This window comes from Daphnia carinata, chromosome 3 (genome assembly GCF_022539665.2).
Source record: "Daphnia carinata strain CSIRO-1 chromosome 3, CSIRO_AGI_Dcar_HiC_V3, whole genome shotgun sequence".
NCBI lineage: Eukaryota > Metazoa > Arthropoda > Branchiopoda > Diplostraca > Daphniidae > Daphnia > Daphnia carinata.
The window spans coordinates 4,731,017-4,744,312 of NC_081333.1; the positions used below are offsets into that span (position 1 = coordinate 4,731,017).

The 13,296-nt window shown below is 38.2% G+C and overlaps 1 protein-coding gene across 1 annotated transcript in view; it reads right to left on the reverse strand.

Annotated features, from left to right (window-relative positions):
- LOC130693025 (inositol-trisphosphate 3-kinase B-like) overlaps positions 1 to 13,296 on the reverse strand; it is a 61,121-nt gene that overhangs the window by 43,107 nt on the left and 4,718 nt on the right. The gene's annotated exons all lie outside the window — the stretch shown is intronic.

A 13,296-nucleotide genomic window follows, 5' to 3' on the forward strand; every position in this document is an offset into this window, starting at 1 on the left:
GATGAATATGCCGATTGACAAAAGAGTACTTTTTCAATTGTCGCTGTTAAACATGGAAATATGCGCAATCGAAGGCGTTTATTTACGGACATTAGCATAGTTTAACAGGATTGTCAACAATACGTACGATATAAATCGGTCAGTAGTACAGAAGAGAGAGAAATTCGTAGGCTATGTTTAAAACAGAAGATAATTATAGCATCATTTTATTAAATTTTTTTCTATCAAAACGTTTTGATAACAATAGTTGCTAGCCTTTTTAACAGACAAAAAATTATTGTGAACGATTCAGTTTTTACCGTGAAATGCTTTGCATTTTTAGAATTACCATATGCGATGTAGCAGTTATTCAATAATGTAAAAGTATTCTTAAATAATGCCAGTACTTACATCAAGATTGCTGTTCGCACAGGTAAGTCCAGAGAATAATGGTTTAATTATAAATAATTTTCAAGGCGTGTCCTATTCCTACAACTTTCTCTCAGCTTGTGTGCTTTAGCTTCACTGTTAAAAATGTATACAACCTTTGAAATAAGTAACAGCATATATATCTTGATGGGACATTTTGATGTTTTATGCCCAAGAAAAACCAAAATTGACGGAGAAAAACGCCTTACGTCCTACACCTCTGTTTCGGTGGGTACAAATACGATTTTCGCTTTTACAAGAAAATGCAATAAAAAGATATGGGGCTAAAAAAAAAAAAAAAAAAAAATAGGAAGGATGATTCTGAGAAATGAAACTTTTTTTTTTATTTGCACTCCTCTACGCCTTCACTATCTTATTGCTTGACCACTACAAGGAGCCCAAGCAAAGCAGAGCAATCTGGTGCAAAGCACCGTATAAATCACAAATTCCCACATAGCGCGGATGAGTTTTCCTTTGAAGAAGAAAAAAAACGCATACGACTTAGTTGTTATTCTAGGTCATATTCGGTGAGATGAAAGCTATATTCGATAGGTATCTTGGAAAATATTGGCGTACTCGGTAGCTGCACTTTTTCGACTTGCATCACCATTTATTGCCGATGGCCAAGCACTGGTGATTTCGAAGTCCTTTCCAAATATGAGCACAAAAACGAAAAAAAAAAAAAAAAAAAAAAAAAAAAAAAAAAAAACTAAATATATGTAGCTACTTCTATTTCTCTACTTCCAACAGACCAGGATCGATTTTGATACAAACTTGACATTCGGGGACAAAAAAGAAAATCTCTAACGTTTGCAGAGAGGCCAACGTTTATATTCCAAGTTATATTTTTACATGATATTTTATTTTTCTTCCCTTTTCATCTTTATTTATTTATTTATTTTTTTTTTATGTTCGAGGCTGACTTGTTTATTTTGCAGCTTGTTGACAGGCACCAGACGCGCTGGGTTGTATAAAAAAAAAGTCATATCACCACTCTACACACACAGCACGTACTATTCAACACTATGGCAGTGAATAGTCGCGTCTTCCCGACCTTTTAGCTATCATTTTTCCTGCATTGACCGCGTACGAGACAATTTTTGTTATCCAACGATGTAGCCACTAAGTTTTCATCAGTCAAGATTTTGCCCCACCCCGCAAGTCGGTTTCAATTTCAAGCCCAAAAAAGACGTGCCGAGGTTATTCACATGCGTGTGCTATATATGAAAGAAATTGCTTTATAGCGGACAAGGCGCATGCAGGTTACATACCGTAGTTGCAGTCAAGCGACAATGCATTTTATTTGCGCATACCTTCTTTACGAACGTCGACGTCCACCCATTGGATTGCCTTCCAGTGAGATGTTTGAGCTGAATTGCAAGTTCAGAACGGGCCGGCAAGTTGGAAAAACAACACATGCACTTTAAAGTGAATATTTTCATAGAATTGCTCATGAGATTGGTTATGCAACTGTCTACATTGATATAGTACATGATAAGGAAAAGTAATCCAAATTGCGGAATGATCTTCACATCTAGTAATCATATTTGCTAGTACGATGATAACAACTACCTTCGTTAACTGTACTCGAGTGATCCAGTTGGCTAATATGCATTAAGTTCGTTAGGACACTCGTTGCCATGGATAATTCAATCGAATTACTTGTATAGAACAGGAGAGGAAACGATACCATTGGTGGTAACATCTTTTACGAAGAAACAGCGACCAAACTTGGCATCAGTGTTGCTCAATCTGCGCTATCAACTGCATTCCGCCAAATGACCAAAATTCTTTCTTTTTGGCTTCATGTGTTTTTTTTTTTTTTTTTTAATATTCATTTCCCTGTTTTATTGTTTAGCGATCGGTTGTTATCGTACATACCACGAGCACCTAGTGGGAAAAATGCGCGCTGTGGAAAATGACCACTCACGGACTTGACTCATTGTATTGGTTTCCTATGATTACTGTCCAACTGAGTGAACCATGCAATCAAGAGCGTGTAAGAGCCCGCGGACAGTGATCGGCATACCGGTACCGTATTTGCTCTATTGATAGAAGGAACGCTCGGTCTGATCCCGACATTAAGAACTAAGGACGAGGAATTACAAAAGTATTACTTAATAGTCTGCATCAACCGTTAAAGGCATTGAATGTCTACGCATTGTCCATATGCAGACCTGCACGTTCAAGCCAGAAAGAGAAATAAGATTAAAGAACTAAGGATAGAATTTTAAAGCGGAAGAATGTGCAACAACACGTAGTTGCGAACGCTAACACACGCATCCTTTCCCACTCCATGGTTCTTGAAGCATCAGATTGCAATTTTTGCGATTCTTAAAATTATTTTCTCGGTTTTCGGCGTCGATGTACAAGTTTGGGGCCAACGTTTTGCCTGCCAATGCCAAGCTCTTTTTTTTTCCTTGTCGATAAAAAAAACAAAAATAACATGCTTCTTCCGTTTGTCAAGTGATTCGTAGATAAACAGATTCCGTGATACTGTGAACAGTCTTGGAATTGCGCTGTAGGCCAAGCTATGTAAACACACAACTGTTGGATATTGCAATGCGATTCACCCCCCTCAGGGCAATGTAGCTCAAAATGCCCTAAAGAAGAAAAATAATGGAAACGTTGTATTCGGCAACATATCGATCCATGTCCGGTGTTGAATCGGTATGCATTTGCCTTTTTGTTTTTGTTTTTGTTTTTGTTTTTCTGTCGGGCCTCTACGTTATATTGGCATTAAAGCATTGAAGCAGTTGGCAACTGGCACGGGGCATTTCCTATGCGAGTTGTCTGTGATGCCGCTAACTTTTTCAACCATGCAAAGCGGAAATGGAGAGATGTGCCGATTGCCTAGTCAACTGTTAAGAGAAAAAAAAATAAAATAAAAGATGCGATGTGATAAGCGCAAATACACATGAATGCAGCAGGCACGCGCCGCTGACGATCGGGTGATAAATATGCTGCCATCTACTATATGGTGACGAGACATAGAATACGTGTTGACTCTCCCTATTGATTGATGAGCTCCAAATGGTAGAATACATCAATTCGATGAACATATATGTCTAACACGGGCCTTTATCTGCATACGAGCAGTATACGATCTACTGGGCTGTCAGCTTTGTATCGCCAAAGGTTTAATCAATTCCTATATATTTCTTTTTCCCTCTCTCTTTCTCAATTTTTTCCCCCTCTGCAAATCATTTTCGGTGCGTTCGTGCAAATGAAAGAATCCAACCGTGACTGCGTAGTTGATTAAAATGGAAACGTCTATATGCCAAATTTTTCTTTATATGATGTATGTAGGCTATCCTATAAAGAAATAAAAAGCGAATTTTTATTACTAGGCTACATGTAGTAGCCTTCGATGTAGGATATAAACCTTGGTCGGCAAACGTAGTAACCGGGTTGGTACTGTACGGCACGAGAACGAAGATCAAAGACGCTGGTCGTCATTCGAACAAAAGCACAAATGGAAAAAAAAGGTAAAAGAAAACAAACAAAAACATTTGGGCCCGATATTTATTGGTGCTCATTGCCACGGTATGCCAGTCCTTATCAGCACAATGAAAAGAAGAAAGCAAAAAGAAAAAAAAAAGGATCTAGACCAGAGCAGATTTCTTTTGCCACGCGTAACCAAGTTTCAGAGGTTTAATCTCGCACCATGCCCACCTGCTTTCAGCCTTTCATGTTCCCTTCAACGTTGTTTATCATCAATACACACACCTGCTGTATAGCTGCAACTTATACATGGCCGGCCTCTCTCGATGATGCGTTTGGACCCCGAGAAGCAAGCAATAGTGTTTACTTGTTTTTCTTTTTTTTTTTTTTTCTTTCGGCCGTATACTTGTTAAGCCTCTCGTCGGTGAGAAGGCGAGCGTCTGGTTGCGTGCACCTTCTTCCTCCATATGTGTTCCTTTTTTTTTTTTTTCTTCTTCTTCTTTTTTTTTTCCTCTTTCTGTCTTCTTTCTTGCTTTTCTTTCTCGTCCTCTATTCTCCCAAACTAAAACATATTATTAACAGAGTGAGCGCGTAACAGCTGACGCTCCGCGAACTGGAGCACACACGTAGGTCTACAGTCTATAACCACCGACCAACCGTATAACGTTTGCAATTCCGTGTATTGTTGCAACGATCTTGAATAGTCTCGACAACCGCTATATTGTTGTTGACCGTCTCTACACACTACTGTCACGTATACCGCTACGCTGATGAAAACTGCGTGATTACAAGGATACATGTGCCGTACTCAAACTGCCGGAAGGAAAAAAAAACACTTTTCAAACGTCTGTATCAAACTTTTAAGCCCTTTTATTCACCCCTCCTCTTTGTTTACTGTTGCTCTTCGCTATCTTCTATATAGGTGCTGCTTGTACTGCACTGTTTTGTTTACCAGTGGTTGGTGATTAGGCCTTTTCTCGAAATTTCGAGCAAAACTTAAACAAACGCAACAGTAACAAAACCCTCAAGTAAAACAGATGCACCGCGCACTGCATTTACAGAGTTACGCTTTAGCAATACGAGCATGGCGAAAGATGATGAGCCCAGACCAAAAGTATTAAGACGTTGCATGACCACATTTTCATAAGAAGGGTTTCAACTCGACTCACACCGGTTCAAAAACGTCGTGTTTTATTGCAAGTATTGTATAACAAAGACACGATTATTGAAGAGTGTGGGATACAATGCACACACGCACAAGAAGATTGGAAATGCATTTTTTTCTGTCGTATATTAGTAGGAGCAAAACGTCGAATTTTCACGTTTCACCGATGAACGATAACAGGGTAATTATGTTGACATTTATGAAAAGCGTGGCAGAAAATGCAATGATTTTTGCGAATGTTGTGCGCCATCGAAGCGAAAAATGCTCTCGTCCGACTCGGTTTTGATCGACAGAAGATAACGTCTTCTCTATTTCTAAAAATACAACAGCAGCTAGACTGTCTCCCTTCATAAAATCTAGTTATTTGATGGTATAACGGGTGAGCGAGCGCACCAAGGTACATGTCTCGTTGATTATCAACAGCAATACGTTTGTACCTTGCTCTCTTTTTAAGTGTGCCGTTAAAAATAAAAAGAAGTTTTTCGATTTAAATAATAGCCTTATTACAAAAAAAAAGTATTTTGTAGTGTCCGGATACGGTTTTTTTTTGTACCAAATCCAAAATTTTTTGTACGTGCTATATTTCGGTGTTAAGATCGTTATGAGAATAAGGTTCAAGTTGGTCGATAATACAAGGAGTTGCAAAATGATGCTAGTTTCCTAATTTGATTTTGTTGTTGTTTTGTTTTGAAGAAGAGTGGAAGGGTAGCGCTCAAAAAACAGCGAAAGAAACCCTCTAACTATTTCTTTTTGCTTTCAAGCTTCAAGCGTTAACCATACGCTTTGTAAGTTTGACGGACAGCTCATTAATCTTCGCCCGAGAAAACAAACACAAATCGTCAACTGAAATCCTCTGCTACGTATAGGTTTACAAAAAATATTTTTTCTTCAAAAAGTTTAAATAGATATCTTCTAACTAAAATTTAGATTGCGGAGCTGTTGCAAAAGTTCACAATTTATTTGCTCAATTTATCATGGCAGTGTGAAATTCCCTGCGTAGATATCTATGCGGAACATCCTGTGGTAGGCCTTCAGTCGACAACGATCCAATAGACGCGAACGAAGTGCCACGGATTAGTTATAGGTTCACAAGTTCAAGAAAATGTAATTTACAGAAGCATTTACAAAGCCTAAAATACGTATGCCTATTGGACGTAGGAATTGACAAGAATAGCATCACATTGCTGTAGATGTACGACCTAAAGGAACCTATTGTTAAGCAATAAGTTCAAATTCACAAACTTCGAAATAAACACAGCTATGGCGATTATTATTATTCCATTTTTAAATAGAATTTTCGGTTTGCGTGAACCTCCTCCTTGTATAATAGCAATGTACTTTTAATATCGGGAAAATGTCTTTAGGTATACACGCAAAAGTTATCCGGCTTAGTTCTAGAAAAAGGATGCCATAAGTAAGCTACTTGTACATATTTGAAAGCGTTGCCCGCGAACCGCGTTATCAAAAAATAGAATTTGTCAATACCGATTAGAAATGAAAAGTAATTCCATTTTCTCTAGCTATAGATAACAAGAACCATTGGTTCCACGTCTTACTTGTCGGCATTTGTGAGAACTCGAAAGTCCGCCGGGAAGTAAACTGTGAATATTATTTAGCCCTTTTACGAAAATTTTAATGCATTGCGGTAACTAGTTTATATTTTTTTTTTGAAGGCCTAGTTTCAAAAGAGTAGCTAGTCTATGCTTGCCAAAAAAAAAAATTTGTAATGATTCTACTAACTGTAAACCTTACAGGCCGTACAATAAGTTCGACAACAGGGCGTGAATTAATCCGAGAAGCTGCTCGCTTGGCGATCAATGTGCACTGGGATTTGGCTATGCAATGTAAAGCGACAAAGGGCTCTCTGTTGAAGGAAATTGATGAATGCTAAAATACGGTACATGTTGCATTTTTTGTAACCGCCGAACGATCACTACGACCTATTTGGTGCGAAGTGGTTGAATCGAAATAGCCACCATTTAAATATGTTATCAGGTAAAGCAATTACAGTGAAAAACTCTTGCATAAATAAATGAACAATTGCGCATAGTGCCTTAACTTTTTGTTACCTCGTTCACTGTACGAGAACGAAGCGGCACCGAGTTTTTAGTGGAATAAGCGAATTCGCATCTTATTTTTTAAAGCGAACGAAAATGCTCGATTGTTATCTTCTAGATGCTTTTCCAGAAACGGGTGGTAGAAAGACAAAGCCTTTTTTCCCCATATGGAATCGTGTGAACGAACAGCTCGAGGAAGATAGTTAGTTATATTTGGAATCTTTATTCGTACAAGCGCACAGGAATGGGCGGTAGTATTTGAAAATAAATTGTTGAAGCACGAAGGGTAATTACTGCTAATTATAAATTATTGTTGATTTGAAAAAAAAAGTTTTTGGTTAAGTTTAGTTTAAGCTATTCAAAAGCATAGTGAACGGAGGACTCCACATTATTTTTAACAATCTAATTTTGTTGTTATCGTGCCCCGAATTCAGAGACATTATTGCGTTATTCGTCATTCTAAGCGAAGAAAAATTAACCATGTCCTACTACCATAACTGAAAATTGAGTTGACAGTCGAAAGAGGATTTTAGGTTTAAGCGCTACCTAGAATATTGACAAAATGCGATGGCGGTTGGGTCATTGAGTTTAGCGCAGTTAATTTTCATTTGCATAGCGAATCAAAATAATGTAAAAGGCTCACACCATTGCGTCAGGAAATTGCGTTACACAAGCGTAACGGTTCTAAAAGGATAAACGAAACGCAAATATCGCATTTTAATTTTGAATTATAGCCTACTTTTTTCGGCTATACGGCAACCATTTGAATTCTTCAAACCCTTCATTTATAAGCAACGTGTAACGAAGCCGTCCTAGTTTCTGATTTCAGCCTTTTTTTTGTTCTGTTTGTTTGCGTTTTCATTTGGATTAAGTTTCTTTTTTCGTTTGGATGCCAACCAAAGCCATTAATTGTGCTAATAAATACCGGGATAAATACTATGCACGGATGCATGCACGCTTGGCAATCATATGACTAGACCATATCCAATGCACGAGGACTTATAGTGTAAGCAATTCTCGAGGTTTTTGTACTTACATCTTCAAATCTCGTCGTTTATTATTGCCCTCCATGGAAGCAGCCCAGATTTCTAGCGTAGAACGTACATAGTATAAGGTATACAAGTACAACCATACGTAGTGTGCATTACTTTCTACGCTTCCCTGTTTTCTCCTACTCTCCGCTGAAATACTATACACTTGGCCGTTGCGATTGCAGTTAATAAAAGCGATTTATTGCTCAGTGTTGGCTGAATTATTGATTACTTCCAGCAAATAAGAAAAGGTCCCACGTGAGATCGTAACAGTCACGTAGCCGTGGGTGATTGATGTAACAGCAATTGTTCATTCTCGCGCGTTTCCACATTGTAGCCGAGTTCATTTTTACGATACGACATGCATCAGCCTTCATACGTTTCCATACACAACAAGACTGTTGGATTGGTGTACAAAGACGAATTGATACTCGTCTGCACGATACGTGTACTCAACACGGTGCGCTAGGACTTGTCACTGTCGCTCGATTTATTTAGCAAATCGCCGTACGGCGGTGTGGCGTTTCTCTAATAGAGACGTTAGTCCCGAAGGTCATCCTAGATATATAAGTTAAGTTGCTGTTATCATAGATACATTACTCAAAATCAAGCATCTAATAGAACGATGTTAGCAGTTTTTCCGATTATTCCCGCTGCAGAGAGTAGATGCAAGAAATCTGAAATTGTAGATCGTTTGGCCTTTCCGCGTGTAAGTGCCTATGTCCTATTCATTGTTACTTTCAACGGCGTTCGTAAATTGTTACAAGTTATGACAGCAATATAGCTTTGTCTGACGGTTGGGTTGTCTTCTGCCATCGGGACGCTATTTGTTTGCCTCTTGCCGTCCCAACAAGTGCTCGTCTGACTTTGATACAATGACCCGTATGTTTGGAGACTTGGAGAGCACTCGTATACACAATGGAATAGCTATTACCTGATTGCGTGTCTAGTAACTAATAAGTTTATACACCCGACAGGCTCCATATGTTCTATGATATGTTTGCTTTATAAAGTACACAGGTGTATGAGAGAGGAAAGCAAATGAGTCAATCTACTTACCTCAGAATTGATCTTAGGTCGATTTAAAAAAAAAAAAGGGTTTGGTACTTCAAAAGAGCGCGAAATGTAATGCGTGGGGTGAAGCGGTTGGAGATTGTGGTTCCCCCTCAAATAAAACTAAAAATGAAATAAAATGGAGAAGGTTGAGAATATTTCAGATAGCCTATGGCATTGTATTGCTAAAAAAAAAAAAGTAAACACCTTTTTCACGTTCGTAAAATCGCATAATAAGGTATAGCTGGTGCCTGGTATTGGAATTACCCAGTGAGTAGTAAACAGACCCATTTCTAATAAACCTGTTTATTTGTTTATATCACTTCGATTTGAAAAAAAATCCAATTACTTCTCTTTCGTACTCCCGTGTAAACAGAAAATGTAATAGTCGGTTTTGAGATTCGTTAATTCTATTTTTTTTTTTCCTGTTCGGTCCTGTAGATATTTTATCCATCGTTCAAAAATGCTTGAAATTCCTGGCACCAGAATGATATACGTCACCTGGCCTTAAAGTAATTAAAACCACACTCCAATAGTCGCAATATTTGATGGGCGGCGTGTATGGAAAAGCAAACGATCCTGTTACATTGTGGCTTATAAATGCCGATATTCAATTTATTAGAAAAAAAAAAGTTGGGAGACGACAATCACGCCACTACGTCCTCTGTTTCCCTCCTGAAGCTTCTCATCCGGCAGACTTCAACTCGTTTGCGTAGAAGAGGAACATTAATAAGTCTATATCCTGTGTAATAATTCGTTGCTTTGGAGTAACGTTTGTTTTTCATTTCCCTATTTATTTTTTTTTTTTTTCGGTTCCATCACTATGAGGTATTCAAGGTATTTGGGTACGTATATAGTACAAGAGAATCAATAGCTTCTCATGGTTATACAGCTCAAGGATTTCATCTATGCAAATCTCCACGTCTAGCAGTTCAACGTATGGCACTTTGTAATCTTTCTCCCTTTCGTACGTTCTGTCCGTATGGTATTACTCTCTAAAAATAGCTTATCGTGTCAGCGGTACGTTCATTCATGTTTAAATAATCAATCCATGCGTGCATGTGTTTCAATTTCATACTCCCTATTTTGCTGCATTGAAAAAGGGTGGGTTGTTCGATTTGAATTTTTTTCTATGCAAAAACCCTAGACGTTAAAAAAATGAGTCACATGCAAGTTCCAACAAATCAAGAAAAGGGAAAACAGGGTCATAGAATGGAAAGCGATATAAAATCAACTTAACAAAAGTGAACGTATTTTCTTTATGAGAGCCGTGTTTTCGCCATACGAATTGACTGTTGTTAAATACATGTTCATTATCCTTGCTCAATAGCATATGTTCTTGCACAATAGCCAACCTCTGCAATGGAGCTAAACAAGAAGAGGAACTGTTGCAATTGGTGAGAATCCAGCTAAACACAAATTTTACTTTTCGCGTTTTCCATAATCAGAAATCTTCTGCCGTATGAACTTTACAGTTTGAACTCTCCGCCACGTCCTCTCCTTGAAGGTAAAGGGAAAATTTGATATCCATCTAGTAAATTATGTTCGCCGGTGGCACTTGTAGGTCCTATGGCTGACAAGATCAGTTCACCGAACGCCCCGCTTAATTTTCTGCCATCTAGTACACGGCAAACGTGGCTGAACAAACGCTCGCCGAGGTCCCATTGCTCGGGTTTTGGTTAATCAGAGCTCACAATTATTAAAGCGTTTAACTATACATACATGAAAGGATGCAACAGAGATCTCATCATAAAGTAATGGGGCGCAGGGGTGTAATTATTGAAATATGCGTTGATTTCCCAGTGTCTTGTATCCAACATGTTCTTGCTTTTGATTACGCCGGCAATGCAACGGGATGTTTTTTTTCCCATCATATTAAAGCACAGCCGAAAGGCATAGCTAAGCGAAGCCTGATTTCCAGCCAAAAGAGGATTCGTTATTTAGTCGCAATCATGAAATACGAATGAAAAAAAAAGATCTATAGGATGGACTGAACGAGCAGGCGAAATACAACCACGTCACGTTGTGCACCATTCATGCTTATTTCCTGGATATTACTGATTGATTAGCTGTGTGCTTTTCCCTTTCTCTCCCAAAAATCGTCGTTAAGTGCAGGGTTGTTGTGCCATACGATTTCTAAGAAATGTTAAGATTATTGCACGCCAGATATGCATTCGCGCTATATGAACATCAAGTTGTATCCAATTAGGGTAGCAAAATTTGCACAGAGTTACCATAGACTACGGCTCAACATGTTCTTCGATTGTTTTTCTTCTTTTTACATACGGAAATAAGCGTCTTCTCTTCTTTGTGCCTCAAGTCCGCGTAAGATTTTTGCGCAATTTTTTACCTATTTTTGGTATTCGTACATGGTAGAAGCGTTCCAAAGATTGGCAAAAGTTGTTCCGTTCTAACTTCGTTTCTTATTATTATTATTGTTTTTATTGTATTTGTTTTTAAAAATCAGAGATTCCTTTTTAAATCCCAGACTTTCCCCAAAGCGCACATCATGTAATATTTTTGTTTCCCATCCAATTGGCAAGCAAAGGGGAAGAAAGTTTAGTTTTACAACACCAGTATTTTTGGCTTTTTCTTGCGAGAGGCAGACCAAAATTGACCCTTAAGGAATGGTTAAACAACAGTACGCCACAAAAACATGATACAGCGTGTTGAACTAACCAGTATATGAAAGGCGGTGCAATACCTTACTTTTGTGCAACAAACGATTTGCTATAACTGGCTTCTTACCCTTTGCGCCCACTCGTCGTGACGATGATACTGTTAAGAGATGACATTTTACACTGATTCTGAAATTTTTAACTTTGATTAGGACAAGTTGTACTGCGTGCCTAATACATACCTTTCCTTCTAAATCTATGGGTAATCACCGGTAGGCAGTTAGGAGTTACTGCCACTGGCAAACGTTTGGTGATGCAACGAATTCGATAGAACTACTGCGAACACTTCCTTCATTCCCCATTTTGACCTTTTCTCCGTTTTATCTGAAAGCATTTCGATTTTCCCCATTGTGTTCGTTGCAAATGAAATACACGAGCAGCGCAATTTACTTGGATGAATTTTCAAATATTCAAAAGTGCATTTTTTCTATTGTTCTTTTCAAATCGCCCCTTGAAGCCTGCGAAAGAAAGCAAACATTTGTAACAAGTACTAGGGATGAATAATCTTTTTCCTCGATAAGTCAGCCGTAACAAATTGGCGCCTTCTTAAGTGAAAGTTTCAAGCGTTTCTCGCATTGATTTTTTTTTCTCTAAACGGACTGAAAATAGCGTTTAAACGAATTTAAGACTACGGAGCGTATATAGGCAATCCTTTTTGGAGAAACTTGCAACCTTTGCTTGCGGGAAGTTGCAACGCATGTATGGTTTTCTGAGACGTATGTAGTAACTTTGTTATGCTATAATACCGTCAAAAGAACTACGAAAAATTAAATAAAAACTCATGTTAGCAGTGATGTCTTATAAGTTATCTCTATGTGACAGTCAATGTCGAAGGGCTAACGAAAACGATTTTTTGTTTGTTTCTTACATATCGATTACCTCTGTCATTCGCAAAAACCAACCAACAGGAAAAACGAAACACAACCGCTAGCTCCAATAACATTATGATTCTCTGCCGTGGGTTATGTGTGCATACTTAGAGACGTAAATACATAATGCTTAAACATTTTCGTAAACTGCACGTTGCATATAGGCTACTTTGAAGTAAACGAGAACACAGTGGCATTTTTTTTTTGTTTGCTGGCTATGTAATCCTGCTTCTTCCTACTGTAGGTTAGACAGGAAAACAGAGATTCGGTTTCTGACTGTACAGCATTCGCGCGTTGTGTTGCAAAGCTGTAAGCCCTCAAAGATGTATTGGCATTTTTATGGCCGTCTAAACTCTTTGATCTCTGTAAAGGATTTCACCTCCAAAGAGTCACTCTCCACTTTCAGCTGAAACCAACCCGAAAATGTGAGACACAGACACAGAGTCAAAAGCCCTTCAACTATTCACAATTTTCAGAGCATATTACAACGATTCGTTGTACTTAACTTTTCTTTCTTTTTTTTTTTTTTTGATTTTTTTTGTCTTGATTTAGAAAGAGAAAAAAAAAAAAAAAATCTTAAGAGAGCATAGC